General features: G+C 41.8%; 1 non-coding gene across 1 annotated transcript; it reads left to right on the top strand.

The window, feature by feature from the left end:
- The first annotated feature begins 11,778 nt into the window (after positions 1-11,778).
- Positions 11,779-11,885, top strand: LOC126025315 (U6 spliceosomal RNA). The gene has a single exon (XR_007501337.1). It is a non-coding gene; the product is annotated as a U6 spliceosomal RNA (small nuclear RNA).
- The last annotated feature ends 5,914 nt before the right edge of the window (positions 11,886-17,799 follow it).

Here is a 17,799-nt window from a genome sequence, read left to right as displayed (position 1 = left end):
CAAGTGAATTTATTTTGCAGATGAAGTTACAAAGTAATACAGCTTCATTCTATTGCTTGTGGCTCTCCAAGTTTCTGGCCCCATTTGTTGCAGAGACTTTAGTTTCTTCATTGCATGATTTAAAATCCTGTCTAAATATTGACAAAAGATTTATTTCTAGAATTTCAATTCTGGGGCCAGAGAGATAGCATGGAGGTAAGGCGTTTGCCTTTCATGCAGAAAGTCATCGGTTCGAATCCTGGCATCCCACATGTCCCCTGAGCCTGCCAGGAGCGATTTCTGAGAGTAGAGCCAGGAGGAACCCTGAGTGCTGCCAGGTGTGACCCAAAAAACAAAAACAAAAAAAAAAAAATATATATATATATATACATATATAATTTCAATTCTATTTCACTGATTTATGTATATTTCTTCCAATCTTAGTTACTATTGCTTAATAGTATAGGTTGAAGTCAATTAAGATGATGCCTAATTTTTTTCTATTTTATCTTCAGAATTGCCATAATCAAGATTTTCATAACTTCATATAAATATATATTTTTTGTTCTATTTCCTTCCAAATTTGTTGCTGGTGTTTTCATTGACATTGTGGTAGGTTGACTATGTTGTCTATATTAATTATTATTAATTATTATTATTGATTATCCCCATTCATGTATATAGCTAGATTGTCCCTCTTAGTGTCTTGTTTAGCAGTGTTTTTATTTTGTACATCTTTCACCTACTTTGTTACATTTATTATAAAGTATTTGATTATTTTAATGCAATTATTACAATCTTCAATTTTTTTATTTAATGTTTGCATGTTGGAATAGTATAGAATTGTATGTATTGATTTTGTGACCAGTCACCTTGCTGTATTCATTAATGGTTTCTTATCACATTTCTCTTACTTTACTCAGGGCTTACTCTCAGCTTGATGCTGGGGTTGCAAGGAATAGCAGGTGCTGGTAGTTCCCAGCTGTGCTCAGAGGACAAAAAGTGTAAGTGATCAAACATGGACCTCCTACATGTAAAGCATGTACTCCCGGCTTTAAGCGATCTCCCCCGTTCCTCTAATAGCTTTTTTATTTTATATTTTTTAGTTTTCTAAATATATTATTGTGTCATCTGCAAATAATGATAATTTGACTCTAATCCACATTTCTTTTATTTCCTGCTGTTGTCTACTTATTCTGGCTCAGACATTTCATGATAAATAGAAATAGTGAAGTGAACAGCCTTGAATTATTCCTGATTATAAAGAAAAAAAGCTCTGTCATTATTACTGAGCATGCCATTGTGAGTTGTGCTAAAATTTATGGATTTTATTATGTAGATCTATATTCCTTCTAATCCAATTTTATCGAGTTTCTTATCATAAATGGGTACTGAATCTTATCAAATGCTTTATCAATATCCATAGATATTCTATTCTTATCTTCCTTTTGCGTATGTGGCAGGGGCACTGTTGTCGTTTATTTGGTGCTAGGAATCATCCCCAGGATGACATGCAAGGCATGCATTCACAATTGTATCTCAGAAATGTGCTTCTCTAACTAAGATCCTCAATCCCCAGAGCTGGCCAGATATCTCAGGTTCAAGATCATTGTTGCCTCTACGTGTACACACCGGGAAACAGTTTAGCTATTCCTATTGTAGGAATTCCAACATAAAGAAAAGAATGCCATCTCAAGAATTCAGATTTGTGCTGGGCCCCATAGCTTAAGGGTTAGAGCACTGGTCTCCTAAGACCAGATTTAAAACAAAATCATAATCAATCAGAGAAAATAAGATTGAAATTATTCTCTCCCAGAATAGACAAGTGAGAAGGAGTTAGATATAGGAAAGAGGAAATGTCATTGGTCTGAGCACTTCCAAAGACAAGAGATGTACGGTACACGTACACAGTTGCACAGGAAAGAAACATTGAATGTTGGCAGAATAAAGGACATGAAGAATGACTTCCTTCTGTCCTAAAGAAATTTAAAAATGTCTTCGGATCATGACTCACTGCAGTCTTTCAAACAGTAAAGTTCTGTAATCCTTCTCAATACAACTGAGAAGATATTTTTAGAAAACAACTATTAAGAATCTGGGTTAAGACAAAAATAGCTTGTCAAAAAAAAAAAGACAAAAATATCCATTATATTTTATTAAAGATTTGTGTCTGCATTTCATAAGGTGTGTGTTATGATATTTTTATTTTCATACAATTTTGCACTTAAGAAAATTATTACAGATCAATCTCCTCTCCCCCCTCTCCCTTCCCCTCCTTTCTTCCCTCCCCCCCACCTTCTCTCTCTCCCTCTCTCTCTCTCTCTCTCTCTATATATATATATATATGTATATATATATATATATATATATCCCTCCCTCGCTCCTTCCCCCCCCCCAGACTGCCATTAAATTCCAGACCCATGTCTCTCCAGTGTTCTGGTATTGGAAAAAAAGAGAAAAAAAAGAAAATTATTATAATATATAAAGTTGTAAATAAAACTGGAGACTAAAATCAAAGCTAATTTCCATACTTAATAACATCCATTAAGGTTTTCCCTTAAGCTCAAATAATCACTAAGGCTGTTTAGTCAGGATATTATAGGGTGCACCCAAGTTTATCCTTCATCAACCCCACTGGTCAAAGTTTCCTATTGTATCCAAAGGCCCATACCATACACTAAAGAGAAAAAAGGAAAGGCTCAACCATTAACAGCACTTGGCAGAGTGAGATCCACGCTTGAGGAATTCTGGCAATTCCAACCAAACAAAAGTTGCTGATGCTGGCTGAGTGGGCCAGTGGAATTTTAAAACATAATTAAAGTGTGTAGCCTTTTATCCTGGGTCACTGGACACATTCATCCTATATGCAGCCTGTTTAATCATTACTCTATTCGTTTGAATTCAGGGAATTCTTTTGTGCCAATAAGCTCAAGTAATTTATTTAAATACAAAAAGGAGAGAGAAAGTGGTTTTAAGGTTTTTCTGATATTTTGTTTCCAATATACACATCCGTGATAATGATGGTATCTTTTGGAGTGGGGGACACACGCAGTGATGCTCAGGGGTCACTTCTGACTATGCGCTCAGAAATCACTCCTGCTTGGGGGACCATGTGGGATGCTGGAGGTCAAACTGAGTTCGTCCTAGGTCAGCAGCATGCTAGGCAAATGCCCTACCACTGCGCTATCTTTCCAGCCCCAATGATGTGGTCTTTGTTCTAATTATCAGGGATCCACAGGCTCTGCCCTCAGGACAGCTCTTTCTTTACCTTCTGCTCTCTACACTCTACTCTGCCTGTGGAAGGTCGCTTACTAAGCAACATGGGCATTGACGGCTCCAATGCAATTGTTCCCAGGTGTGTTTCTCACTGCAGGTCATGTTTCCCTATGAGGAAACATTTGAGCAAAATCTGCAGGAGGTTTAGCCATAAGAACAACTTACTTGTAACTCTAGCACCTAACAAAGTTGTTTGTAATAGTCATTCTATAGATACTCACTGAATAGATAAATAAATAGCTATCTTCATCTCTTTACCCCATGACCTTGATTCCAAGTTACCATCTAAGGTCACACATATGCATAAGCTTTTACTATTATAAGTGTCCTACTTTTCATTTTCTATTTTCTGTCTCTTCAAGACATTCAGCACATGGTATCATGAGATAGCTTCTTTACTGCCTAGTCTGCTATATTTGATTTTATGCTCAGACCCAGCCCAGAGGCAAGAATGTTCAAAAGAACTAGCACCAAATGATACTTCTGCCACTGACACTCTATGATGTCCTGAGAAAATTATCTTACTACTCTGAATCTTCATCATCTCATCTTTTTTTTTTTTTTTTTTTTTTTGGTTTTTGGGCCACACCCTGTGACGCTCAGGGGTTACTCCTGGCTATGCGCTCAGAAGTTGCTCCTGGCTTCTTGGGGGACCATATGGGACGCCGGGGGATCGAACCTCGGTCCATCCTAGGCTAGCGCAGGCAAGGCAGGCACCTTACCTCCAGCGCCACCGCCCGGCCCCCATCATCTCATCTTTTGATAATAAATGGGATGCATGGTTCCCAAATAGAAACATAAAATATCATCATTGATTTCTTGTCAACTCCACAATATCCACCAATCATTTCACATTCTTCATCCATTCAAAATATATGCCTACCTAGACCAATATAGATAAATTACCTTTTTTTCCTTACCCAGAATCCTTTTTCATACCAGTACTCTATTTTAACTTTTTATTTTGACTCCACCTATTTTTTCCTCCATATCATGCATCCTAATTCACCTCTTTATCAGTCCAAATTCAAGCTTCGAATGAAATCCCACTTCTATGGAACCCTCTCTGATTAGTGTCTATATTGACAGTTCTTTACCAAATGCAGCCGAATGTCATGTTCTCATCTGAAGTAGAACTCCTAAAAAGCTCTCCTATGAACTACAGGGTTTTTTATATAACTACAGCACTTTAATTGTGCTAACCACTTAGAGGAGTGTACTGTGGTTCCACTCCTAATGGCACATCTTCTTTCTCCTTATACTGAACTAGCAGGTCTTCTTCAAGAATGGTGGGACCCAGGTGTATCAGGCCTAAGACAGTGATTCGAGAATCAAAGTTTGAAAGCCCCTTCTGACTCTTAGGTGAGAAAATCATTAGGTGCTTGCTGAAAGCTAAAATAAGCTCACAGCTGACTCAGTAGGAGCTGGGGTTTATAAAAGAAATACTTCCCTTCAACTCTCAAGATGTTGATTCTTAAAACAGTCATTAAGCATTTGCATATTAGTGACATGAACGAAACTCTCATGGCTCATTTTCAGAGGAAATGATCAGAGGAAAAAATCAAGTGCCATGCCTAGGAGTGTGGTGTGCCTGGGGTTAAAGGTCTACTTTTCAGGCTACATTAAAGGCTAATTTCACACCAAACAGTGATCCCTGGGTGTCAAGTCAATGTGTCAAAAATATATTTCTGAGGCTAGAGAGATAGGGGTTAAAGTGCTTGCCTTTCATACAGACAACCTTGGTTAACTCCCCCAAGCTACCTATGGTCTCCTGACCACTGCCAGGAGCGATCCTTGAGCCCTGACACAGGATGTGTCAAACCCTCACATATTCACATGAATTTCTAAATACAGTCCCTTGTCTAGGGGGTCACTCTAGGGCACAACTTTGGATCAGTCTGGGGTAAACAAGGGACTCCTTTCTATAAAGAAACCATCTGAGGTCCATTAAATAAACCTACAATGAAGTATATTTTTCTGGTCGTTTATACATACAATAGATTTTTTTTTTTTTTAAGAAAAACCCAAGAGCTGGGGAGAGAATACTAGAGTTAGAGTGCATGTTTTGCATGGAGTCAACTCCAGTTCAATCCCCAGCACCACTAGGGTACCCAAGCAGAGCTGAGTGCAGTCCTAGAGGCCTCTGATCACCACCAGGGTGACACAGGTCATCTCTCGGACCAAAAGGAAGAACTCTTTCTCATCGTCAAGACTTTGCTGGCAAATCCAACTCTGGAGAGAAAGCTCAGAGGGTGGAGTGCATTCCTTGTATCTTGGAGCCTAGGGTTCTAGCCTGACACTGAGCTGCACTGCATGTTCTCTCACTCCCAAAGCAAACCTGTAACAAAACCAGGAGTGTGATTTGTGGCCTTACTTACAGCCTAAAATAATGGAACTGTGTCATTCCTGCCCAGAGTCCAAAAGCCCACATGAAACTACTCGCAATTAGAGATAATGGCTAAATAGTAATTTATTTAGTAAGCACACTTAAAGCACACATCTAAGACTGAAAAGAGTACAGAATGGCAAATGCTTGTCTTGCACATGGCTGACTATGTCCAATCCCTGGCACCAAATATGAGACCCCGAGCACTGCAAAGTCTCTCCTGAGCAGAGCCAGGAATAGACCCTGAATACCACTGGGTGTGCCCCCTCTCACCCCAATTCCCTTCCCAAACAAGAAAAAGACTTTTGCAAAGTCTTTGAATGACAATGGGCATAGATAAAATATTTTTGAATAGTAGCTGTACATTCTTCACACACACACACACACACACAACTGCTAATTTTGTATGAAAATCTACTAGCAACTATTGCTCAAAAATTTTCCTTCTTTTGTAAAGTTTCACTAACTTTTCAATCCAATATATCCAGTCAAGATAATCCTGGATAATTTAAAGTACACGGGTGAGTATATACAGAACTCATTTTTTTTTTTTGGTTTTTGGACCACACCCGTTTGACACTCAGGGGTTCCTCCTGGCTATGCGCTCAGAAGTTGCTCCTGGCTTGGGGGACCACATGGGACGCCGGGGGATCGAACCGAGGTTCGTCCAAGGCTAGCGCAGGCAAGGCAGGCACCTTACCTCTAGCGCCACTGCCCAGCCCCCAGAACTCATTTTTTAAAAGGGTGGGGTGGGTATTCTTGGGGCTTACAGAGAGAAATGAACTCTGCATCTTTTCAATTTAATTATACTTTAGGTGTTTTTCTTTTGTTTTTGGATCACATCTGGTGGGGCTCAGGGGTTCCTCTTGGCTCTGCACACAGGAATTGCTCTTGGTGCTGAATGAGGGACCATATGGGTTGCAGAGTGCAAGACAAACACCCTCCCCACTGTACTATCGCTCAGGCCCCAAGTTCAGTTTTTAACATTCAAGGTCACACTTTCATTTATCGTTAAAAAGGTATGCTATGAACATTTACCTCATACAGCATTGTCAACTTAAACGCATACATGTGAGAAAACCACATACAGTAGAGGAAGAAAATCAAAAGCAAGTATTTGCTTTATACTTCTTTTCTGTTTTGTTTTTGTTTGTTTCTTTTGGGGCCATGCCTGTTGGTGACGCTCAGAGGTTACTCCTGGCTATGCACTCAGAAGTCGCTCCATGCTTGGGGTATTATATGAGACCATATGGGATCGAACGAAGGTCTATCCTGGATCTGCTGCATGGAAGGCAAACGCCTGACCGCTGTGCTATCACTCCTGCCCCTATACTTCATTTTTTTTTTGGGGGGGCCACACCCGGCTGTGCTCAGGGGTTACTCCTGGCTGTCTGCTCAGAAATAGCTCCTGGCAGGCACGGGGGACCCTATGAGACACCGGGATTCGAACCAACCACCTTTGGTCCTGGATCGGCTGCTTGCAAGGCAAACGCCACTGTGCTATCTCTCCAGGCCCTATACTTCATTTTTTAAACGTTTCTAAACCACATTCTAAACTTTTATTAGTATTCCAGGGCAGGAGGTGATTGTATAGTCACTGGAGTTGGTTTCAACTTGATTCCACTGTGTAGTTTTCTGTCTTGCTCCCAGAGTGCAGAAAGGGTTCTAGAAGGAAATGAAATGGTAGCACTTATTAGTGTAAGGAGAGGTGAAGAACAACTATGTCTGAACCAGATGATGGTCTGTGAGATGATTCACCTTCATTACAGCACTAGACCTTACAGCTGTCAATATTAATTCTGGCCATTTCACAAGTGAGTAAGGCGAAGAACTTTCCAAGTCCACAAAACTGATTTTAACACAGACGACCTGTCTAAAATTCCCTGTTCTCTACTGTGAACAATCCACTCAAGTCAGCTACATACTTAAAATGTTTTGAAGGGAAGAGCTGGTGGTGCTCAGGGATCACTCCTGGGGAACCATTTGTGGGATATACATGGAATCAAAGTTGGGGCAGCCAGGAGCAGGAGCAATAGAAGCAAACTGCATGTGGTACTGTCTCTCTGACCCAGTAACATTTTTATTTATTTCTGTTGTTGTTGTTGTTGGATTTGGGGCCACATCCGGTGATGCTCAGGGGTTACTCCAGGCTATACACTCAGAAATCGCTCCTGGCTTGGGGGATCATATGGGATGCTGGGAGAGCGAACCACATTCCATCCTAGGTCAGCCGCATGCAAGGCAAACAGCCTACTGCTGCGCCTCTGCTTAAGGTTTGCAATTCATTCCTGGTGTATTCTTATCCAGACCACCAATTTTCCAACTATCCTTTTAAATATAAGATTGTGTCCAAGAGACTTTCTTATGATGCAAAAGGGTAGAAAAGGTTTCACAACAACCAACAGGATCACTGTCCTAGCAATATCTTAGGATGTCCACATCTGACTAACATCTTATAATGTCTATGCCTGCAAACATAAAAGTTTACAAGTAGCAAGCAAACCGATGTCAGATCAACTCCAATTGTTGCTTGGCATGGTCAGCACCCAGCTCAAATCTTTTGGTGCAAATCAATCTGCTACTGACAGAAAAAAAAAAAAAAAAAAAAACAATATGCCGACACCTCATTCCTGGCCTCAAATGTCATTAACAAGCAAACCGTTTTCACAATGGTAGATCCACAGAACTTATTTTAAAAGGGCAGATGTGGAGACTATTTTTGTCTAGCAGAACTGTGACTGTTTTCCCCCAAAGAACCCTAACATTAGATTCTTAGTATTAACTGAAAATGTGCCAAGGTTTTTAAATAATCTTTTTTGAAAACCGGTCCATCGACCTTCAACTTGTTGGTGTAAAGTTGAACCAGAAGCCAAACTGTTCACTTCTATTGCTGCTTAAAGTGGCAATGCAGTTTGGTCCTGGAAAAGTTGAACAAGCTCTGCAAACAGTTGCCCATCTCCTCAGGCCCTGGTATTCTCAGTCAGGAATAACAAATGGAAGGTAAATGAATGGTGGATTTCAATGAAAGAAACACTTGCACTAGTATCATATCTACAGTAGGTTCCTGTATCTTTAAGACTTGCGTTCATTCTACATCATTGATATTATAAATCTAAAAATCTAAAAAAGGATTGCTAATCAAAAGCCCTCTGCAGACCAAGGATGATCGCTGCCAAGGAGGAAGGTGAGATGCTGCCCACAGGAAGAGTTGGAATAACTGGAGACACAACATCAGGAGGATGCTACTGACATCTAGTGGGCAGAGGAGTGGTGTGGCTTGGTCCCCTGCAAGATACAGTTCAACCCATAGCACAGTTCTAAACACTAAGCAGTCGACCCTGAAGCAGATGTAGGATGCTCTGGGAGAACTTGCTATGGTTTAAAACCAAATAGATTCACTGTATATTGTTTTGGTTGACAAGCATAAAGCAATGATTATTCTACATAAAGCCAAAGCCATTGTCCTTGTGGAGCTTATGCAACTAGGCATGGTACTTCTACTCCCCAAATCCCTCAGACTCCCAAAGTCAAAGACACGAGGTTTAGATCCTCTTTTGTTGGCTTGGGAGAAAACTACATACTGTGACTACCCCAAAGAGGAGATAAAAACAGAGCTACAGGGGCTGAAGAGAGAGCACAATGGTAGGGTGTTTGCTTTGCAAGCAGCAGATCCAGGACGAACAGTGGTTCGAATCCCAGCATCCCATATGGTCCCCCAAGCTTGACAGGAGTGATTTCTGAGCCAGAGCTAGGAGTAACCTCTGAGCACTGCCAGGTGTGACCCAAAAACAAAACAAAAAATGGCAGAACTATAGAACATGACAGAAGCACAGAATCAGGATCTATTTCATTTATCTGAATCTGCCATATATTTTTTCTTCTTTTAAAAAATGAAAATAAATTTTAGCCATATTCAGCAATTCTCAGAAGTTACTCCTGGCCCTGCATTCAGGATTACTCCAGGCAGTGCTGAAAAAAAAAACATATAAGATCTCCAGATCAAGCCCTGCTTGACTCCATGCAATGAAAACACCTTGCCCATTCTACTGTCACTCTGGGCCCTAAAATAGATTCCTTGTCACTACACAGCCTTCACTACTATAGAGCTCATGAAACCACCCAGACTGAGCATGTCTGTGTTGGCTTCACATCCAGCAGTACTCAGACACACTCCCTCCATCTCTCCCTCCCTTCCTCCCTCCTTCCATCCATTTCTTACTTCCTTCTTACTTACTTCCCGCCTAAAAGTAAGTGTTCTTTATAATGTCTTATCAATTGTTCACAATAAAAATGAGAAAAACATCTAGAATGGGAAGACCTACAATGAAGGGGTTATGGATGAGGGTTCCTGGACTTGATTACTAGGAAAGAGTAAGTCATGGACTGAGGAGCGAGGTGACTTCCAAATGTAATTCTTATATGTAAAGTGCATGGCTCACCCACATATCCATATCTACACATCCCATATCCAATGCATTCCATCAACACCTCTCAGAGAGGAAGCAAAAAGCCTCTTTCATTGTTGGGCTGCAGAGATAATAGTTAAGGTTATGGTGCTTTAATTGCATGTCGCTAGTTTGGTCCCTTGCTCTATGTAGTTTACTATTTGACTGCTATGTGCAGCCAGGAGGCCTGTGAGCAATATTTTAAAGGAAAGGGGGAGGGAACAACTTGGTGGAGCACATTTCATTCTTTTTCTAAGTTGATAACAGCCAAGCACTGGGGAGAGCCAAATGGTTCTTTCCCTCGGAATCCTCCTCTCCTGCTGGGCATTCGCTTTCCTAATCCTATCATATTGGGGAGAGCATGGTGGCTGGAGAGCGTCTCTCATGCCTATCCAGTCACGTGACACACAAGTGCGGGCTCAGTCCCCATTGTGCTGTCATCATCCCACTGACATGGGGGTGGGGTTCAGAGCTCACGCAGGGTTCTGGATTTCTCACTGGCCAATGAGGTTGGAGACACTGAGATCCACTCATGAGCTCACATATAAATTGCATGGTTCCATCTCTGTAGTAACATTGTTTGTTGTGAAGGATCCTGGTGGACACCCACTGATCAGACAACACGTACCCCCAACCCCCCTCCAAGTCCCCCTCCCAATACCCCTCCCTTGAGGAGCCCTAGAAGAAAATCAGCAAATGCAGCTAGCTAAAGCCAAGGAGCCCTTCTACTGGACCCAGAATCTCCTCCTCTCACCTAACCTAGACCTCGTTGTGTTTAGGGTTCCAAAACCCTGGGTAAATGTCATACGTCTCCTCCATAAACTCAGAGAGGGAGGAATCAGGACTGTCTCCCTGAAGGGTTCTGGCACCAGGCCTCCCAACAAGGCTGATATGCAAGGATGGGTAAGGGTCTCTTCCAGCCTATAGCCTTGGAGGCTAGACTCGGCAAAAGAAGGGAAGACTAGGAGCCACAGACCACTCACAGGGAAGCTTTGTCAGAGCAATGGACTTTGTTTATTGAAGGTAGGGACAAGGCTTTTAAGGGTAAACTTTAGGCAGGAAACAATGTGGGTAATACAGCTTAGGCATCACAGCAACAAGATGGTAAGCAGAAGCAACAGTCACAAGGTACATGGCATCGCTGATTCGGATGGTATGCAAAGATAACGGTTACAATGCCATGGCATCATTAAAGCAGGAAGCATGTAAAGATAACGGTTGCAATGCTCATGGCACTATTAGCCTAGACAGGTTGTTTGGCCTGGATGACTTTTGCCTTTGCTCTCCCTGCACTCATAACAGCAGGAACACAAGTCTCTAAACACTTTCTTTACATTCAAGGACATCTTGAAGAAATCTCCTCACTTCCCAGCCTTTTCCCCCACATCTCCATCTTTTTACTTTATAAGAACCCAGTGAGTTATGCAGAAGGGGCTGGGGGCCTATAGGGTTTGTGACTGTCTTAGGTTGTCCTGGTAACACCTAAAAGATGTCCCAGAATCTTACCTGTCATTGACTACCAAACCAACCAATAGGTCATGGGTTTCTGCTAACATAACATACGCTGCAGCCTCTGTTTCCAGTTTGTCCTGTTAACTCTTTACTACATTAGCAAGCATTGCAACTGTGTGAAAACGGCTCTTAATCATGGCCACCAGACAATTTAAAATGCAAGGTCCAAAAGTAATTATAATCAAAAAAATAATTAATGGATGCTCACTAAAATTGAAACTATACAGAGATTGGTATGGCCCCTGCGCAAAGATAACACACAAATTCGCGAAGCGTTCCATATTTAAAAAATAATTTAATAATAATAATATTAAGTAATGGTCCTGCCAATGCATATAAAAGTGTAGTAAGCTAAGGGGACCAATTAAACCAATTTTGATACCAAGACGATACCGCTTCCCACTCCGTTTTTCTTTGTTCAATTCCCGCCTGCAATTTATTAATAGAGTTCTCAGCCAGTCCAGTATGGTCAGTATAGATGCAGCACTCTTCACAAAGGCAGCACAAAGGCCACCAAGGCCATCCTCTTTCAGGAACAGTCTATCCAGGCCTCGTCGATTTTGAAATACCACGTCAGCCAGGAAGCAGTAGGGAAGTCTGCAGGTATGTGACAGAGTTGCCAATTATAGCAAAATCTTCCTCAATTTTTCGCCTCATTGCTGCAATGGCTGTGTACTGGGTTCCAAGGGCTGCTGCTTTGGTGGCTGCCCCTGCAAGGCTTAAAAGGGAGGCCACGTAGTACTGGAAGTACTTGCTATAGCTATTAGGCAAGAAAAAGTTATCAAGAGCATCCAGATAGGAAAGAAAGAAGTCAAACTCTCACTGTTTGCAGATGACATGATACTATATTTAGAAAACCCTAAAGACTGAGCCAAAAAGCTTCTAGAAACAATAAATTCATATAGCAAAGTGGCAGACTACAAAATTAGCATGCAAAAATCAATGACCTTCTTATACACCAATAACAATAGAGAAGAAATGGACATTAATAATACCATTCACATTAGTGCCACACAAACTCAAATGTCTTGGAGTCAACTTAACTAAAGACGTGAAGGATCTATACAAAGAAAACTATTAAACCCTGCTTCAAGAAATAAAAGAGGACACAAGGAAATGGAGACACACACCCTGCTCATGGATTGGCAGGATAAATATTAAAATGGCAATACTCCCCCAAAGCATTATACAGATTTAATGCAATTCCTCTAAAGATGCCCATGACAGTCTTCAAAAAAGTGGATCAAACACTCCTGAAATTCATTTGGAACAATAAACACTCACGAATAGGCTAAAGCAATCCTTAGGAAAATAAATATGGGAGGCATTACTTTCCCCAACTTTAAACTGTATTACAAAGCAATAATTATCTAAACAGCATGGTATTGGAATAAAGACAGACCCTCAGATTAGTGGAATAGGCTTGAGTACTCAGAGAATGCTCCCCAGACATACAATCACCTAGGTTTTTTTTTTTTTTATAAAGGAGCAAGAAATCCTAAATGGAGCAAGGAAAGACTCTTCAACAAGTGGTGTTGGCACAACTGGTTAGCCACTTGAAAAAAAAAAAAAGCAAACTCAGACCAAGAACAAAAGTCAACTCCAAATGGATTAAAGACCTTGATATCAGGCCTGAAACCATAGGTATATAGAATAGCATCTTCAAGGAGGAAACAACACTCTTCAAACAAGTGGAAACAGAGATGAATAGATGGGAATATATTAAGCTGAGAAGCTTCTGCACCTCAAAGGAAATAGTGACTAGGATACAAAAGACATTCACAGCATGGAAGAAACTATTTGATTCCCCCAATACCATCAGATAAGGGGATAACATCGAAAATATATAAGGTACTGACAGAACTAACAAGAAATATACATCTAAGACAATGCATCAAAAAATGGGGAGAAGAAATGAATTGGCACTTCCTCAAAGAAGAAATCCAAATGACCAAAAGATACATGAAAAAAACGCTCCACATCACTAATCATCAGGGAGATGCAAACAAAACTATGAGGTTCCACCTCACACCACAGAGATTGGCGCACATCACAAAGAACAAGAACAATCATTGCTGGCGGGGATGTGGAGAGAAAAGAACTATTATTCACTGCTGGTGGGAATGCCGTCTAGTCCAGCCTTTATGGAAAACAATATGGAAAACAGTTTCAAAAAACTGAAAATTGAATTCCCACATAATCTAGCTATACAGCTCCTAGGGATATATCCTAGGAACATAAAAATACAGTTCAAAAATGCCTTCCTCAGACCTATATTCATTGCAGCTCTATTTACAATAGCCAGACTCTGGAAACAACCAATATGTCCTTCAACAGACAAATGGCTAAAGAAACTGTGGTACATATACACAATGAACTATTGTGCAGCCATCAGGAGAGATGAAGTCATGAAATCTCTTATGCTGAGTGAAATAAGTCAGAGGGTGAGAGCAGCACACAGAATTGTCTCACTTATCTATGGGTTTAGGAAAAATAAAAGACATTATTGTAATAATGCCCAGAGATGAGGGTTAGGCCTGCTCACTATATGAAGCTCACCTCAGAGAGGGATGAGTGCAGCTAGTGAAATAACAACACTAACAACTATCATGACAATCTTTTTGTTTTGTTTTGTTTTTGGGCCACACCCAGTGACGCTCAGGGGTTACTCCTGGCTATGCGCTCAGAAGTCGCTCCTGGCTTGGGGGACCATATGGGACGCCAGGGGATCGAACCGCGGTCGGTCCGAGGCTAGCGCAGGCAAGGCAGGCACCTTACCTTTAGCGCCACCGCCCGGCCCCGCATGACAATCTTAATGAGTGAGAGATGTAGAATGCCTGTCTCAAATACAGGCAGGGATTGGGAAGGTGGGAAGGGGCATTGGTGGTGGGAATGTTGCACTGGTGAAAGGGGTGGGGAGTGTTCTGTTTATGACTGAAACCCAACTACAGTCATGATTATAATCATGGTGCTTAAATATTTTATTTAAAAAGGGGGGGAGGCCACAGTAATAGCAGCCATAGTGTCTGGGTCCCGCTTAAAGTGAGTCATGGTGGCAGAGGTGTACATATCTGGAACAGACCGCCAGGTAATTCAGGGAATTAACTGGACAATAACACATACATCTGGGACATTGCTTAAAAATGGTGATTGCTATAGGCACTTGGTAAGGCCTATATTTTTACACAGCTGCTGACTGGTGGTTGGAACTGCCCAATCAGAAAAAGGAGATGTCCAGTTGGTAAAATTTAGGCAATAAGGAGGACAATTGTACTGTCTCCCTTGTCCACTATATATGCAGGAGCCTTGACCATAGATCTATCCAAATGTCAGACCCAGGGTGTCAGAGGTGGAACACCATTGAGTTTCAGTTGCATTTATATTTTTTAAAAAATGATTAAGGGCAAAAGCTTCATAAAAAGTGGGGGGCTGCATCAAAACAAAGCCAGCAAGCCTTAGTTAAGTTGGGCCCGGTAAAGTTAAGCATAACATAGGTGGAATTCATGAGCTGCCAAAGGGCATGCATAATAGGTGTTAAACCTAAAAGAACATGGTGCATAGGCAGTGGGCCCACTAGGGGTCATGGTAAATTGAGATCTCAATATTGGTGACCGTGAAGTCAGAGCAGTTGGACTGAGTGATGAAAAGCTGAGAGATGTTACAGGGAGAGCGGGGGGGACGGACGGACCAGGGCCAATCGCTCAGGCCCTATTTTTAAAAAATAAGTGATGCTTAACTGGATTTTAAAAGGTAATCCAGTATCATAGCCAGATTCAAAAAATCTTAATCCCCACATCATTCCTCTTAAATTTTCTAATTTTTCTTTCCAGTTTCTGTAAATTGTAAAAGCGCAGGGTTACACTGAGTAAGCAAAGGTGAGCACACAGCTGATGGTGTTTTGGTAATTTTAATAAAAACTTCAGTGTTGTGCTCTATCCAGCTGCCTGGACCTGTAGATTCACACCTCCATGCGGCACAATAATAATCCCTTTCAGTTCCACATTTAGTTGTAGAAAAAAGGCCATGTCCAGGGCATATATAAAATTGTAGATCGTGCAAATTAGTTTTTGCACTTAATGTGGAGCAACCATAGATGAATCAGTTGGATCATGGTTCCCAGCACCTGTCCAGGGTATTTTGATACTGGACCAAAGGGACCCACAAGGTCACATAAATCAAACTGCAAGTCTGAAAACCAGGCTCTGACTGGGTAGGCAGAGGACTCGACCATACGGGCATCAACACCAGCTGTGGCTGGTAGATGTTGTGTGAAGGATGGCACTAGGCAGCAACTAGGTAAAAAAAAAATTTTTTTTTTAATCTAGCAAATTTTCATCCTGCAAAAGAAAAGAAAAGAAAAAACTAACCTCAGGTTAGGTCAGCCTGGGTCAAATAAACATTAACAGTATTTTTGCTAGGTATATATTTGATATTTCTGACTGGGACTCAAATGGGTCTAGGTTTTTCCTGGGGAACGCACAGCCAAAGACAGCCTGCTGACAACAGAGGCTCTGAACCCTTCCTGATTCTGGGGCCTTCAATAGTTCAGGCCACTGTTCCATGGGTCCCCAAAATTAAAATGGAAGGAGCCCCATTTTGCTCTGGCTCCTTGGTTTTCTGACACTCTGGGGCTCCTTCACAGAAAATGCAGTGGAAGGGGCCAGAGCAGTGGTGCAGAGTGGTAAGGAGTCTGCCTTCCCACACTAGCCTAGGACAGACCGCATTTTGATCCCCCAGCGTCCTATATGGTCCCCCAAGCGATTTCTGAGTGCATAGCCAGGAGTAACCCCTGAACATCACTGGGTGTGCCCCCAAAAAATGCAGTGGAAAAAAATGGTGGTGAGGAGGTAGCCACAGTGGTGAACAAACTTAACAGAGACAAAAAGGTGGATGTGGCAGAGACCAGTGAGCAGATGGAAAAAGCAGCAAACCACTCAAATCTGTCAGGACACCTGGATGACACAGAGGCTGAGGTATTCTTGACATCCCCACTCTCCTGGGTCAATCAGGGGTCCTCAAACTTTTTAAACAGGGGGCCAGTTCACTGTCCTTCAGACCATTGGAGGGTCTGACTATAGTAAAAACAAAACTTATGAACGAATTCTTATGCACACTGCATAGATCTTATTTTGCAATGAAGAAACAAAACAGATACAAATGTGGCCCGCGGGCCATAGTTTGAGGACCACTGATTGACTCTTGATTTCCCTCCCTCCATTTTCTCTCAACCTTTACTTCCTCTGGAATACGTGGCCCACCTACACCTCCTTTCCCTCAAAATCCCATGTACATTTTTTGATGCCTGGGAGGGATTATCCTGCCTGAGGTCACTCCAAAAACAAAGTCTATCTGCCTTTTTCCCCAAATGGAACTCGCAGAGTTTGTGGAGATAGACCTGAATGAGTCTCGAGAAGAATGGGGTACAAGGTGTGAGGACCTGAATAGGCCAGACTCACAGCTCTGCATGGTTCAAGAGGCTTCAGACCCTGGGACTGTATACCAGAAATGTCATCCAGGAAAGCCACATGGCCCACAAAGAACATGCAGGCCAGGGTTGGGTGTCTTATTTCTCTCATGTGCTATTTTTAAAAAAGGTCCAAAAGCAACACATCAAAAATGATCCACATATAATCACAACCCCCTCCCTCCCACATCATCTTTCCCACATTTCACCATGCACCATCCTCCTTTTTTGACTTTCTTTCCTGCCCTCATCCTCACCACCATTCTCCTTCCCATCATTCTGATACATACCCTATTCCCTGGAACCACCCCCAATTATTCATCTTTCCTCCTTATCATCCTCCAACAAGCCTGACTCTATTTTGTATATTTTGGATAAATTTTGACCACACAGACCCATTTTAGCTTCCCTGCACCGACACCATTGATGGTAGCAAGTGATTTCTGACTCAGATCTATTGCAAGGAAGGACCAGAAAGGGGAAGACTTAATAACTCACAAAACAGGGGCCTGAGTTCAAGTAAAGAGAGTATAATACTTGCATTGATCTCATCCTACCGATACTCGACTTCTGGCATCCCATATGGCCATCAGGTATGATGACTGAACTCAGAGCCAACAACAGTCACTTAGCACTCCACCTAGATCCCCTGCTATCACAATGTCACGTTCTTCCTTACTCAGACCTCTCCCGGTATTTCACTGTTTCAAAATTCTTGGGCCAGATGAAATCGCACA

Source organism: Suncus etruscus, chromosome 12 (genome assembly GCF_024139225.1).
Source record: "Suncus etruscus isolate mSunEtr1 chromosome 12, mSunEtr1.pri.cur, whole genome shotgun sequence".
Lineage (NCBI taxonomy): Eukaryota > Metazoa > Chordata > Mammalia > Eulipotyphla > Soricidae > Suncus > Suncus etruscus.
The sequence above is the reverse complement of the archived record's forward strand: the minus strand, read 5'-3'. Positions and strand labels throughout refer to the sequence as shown.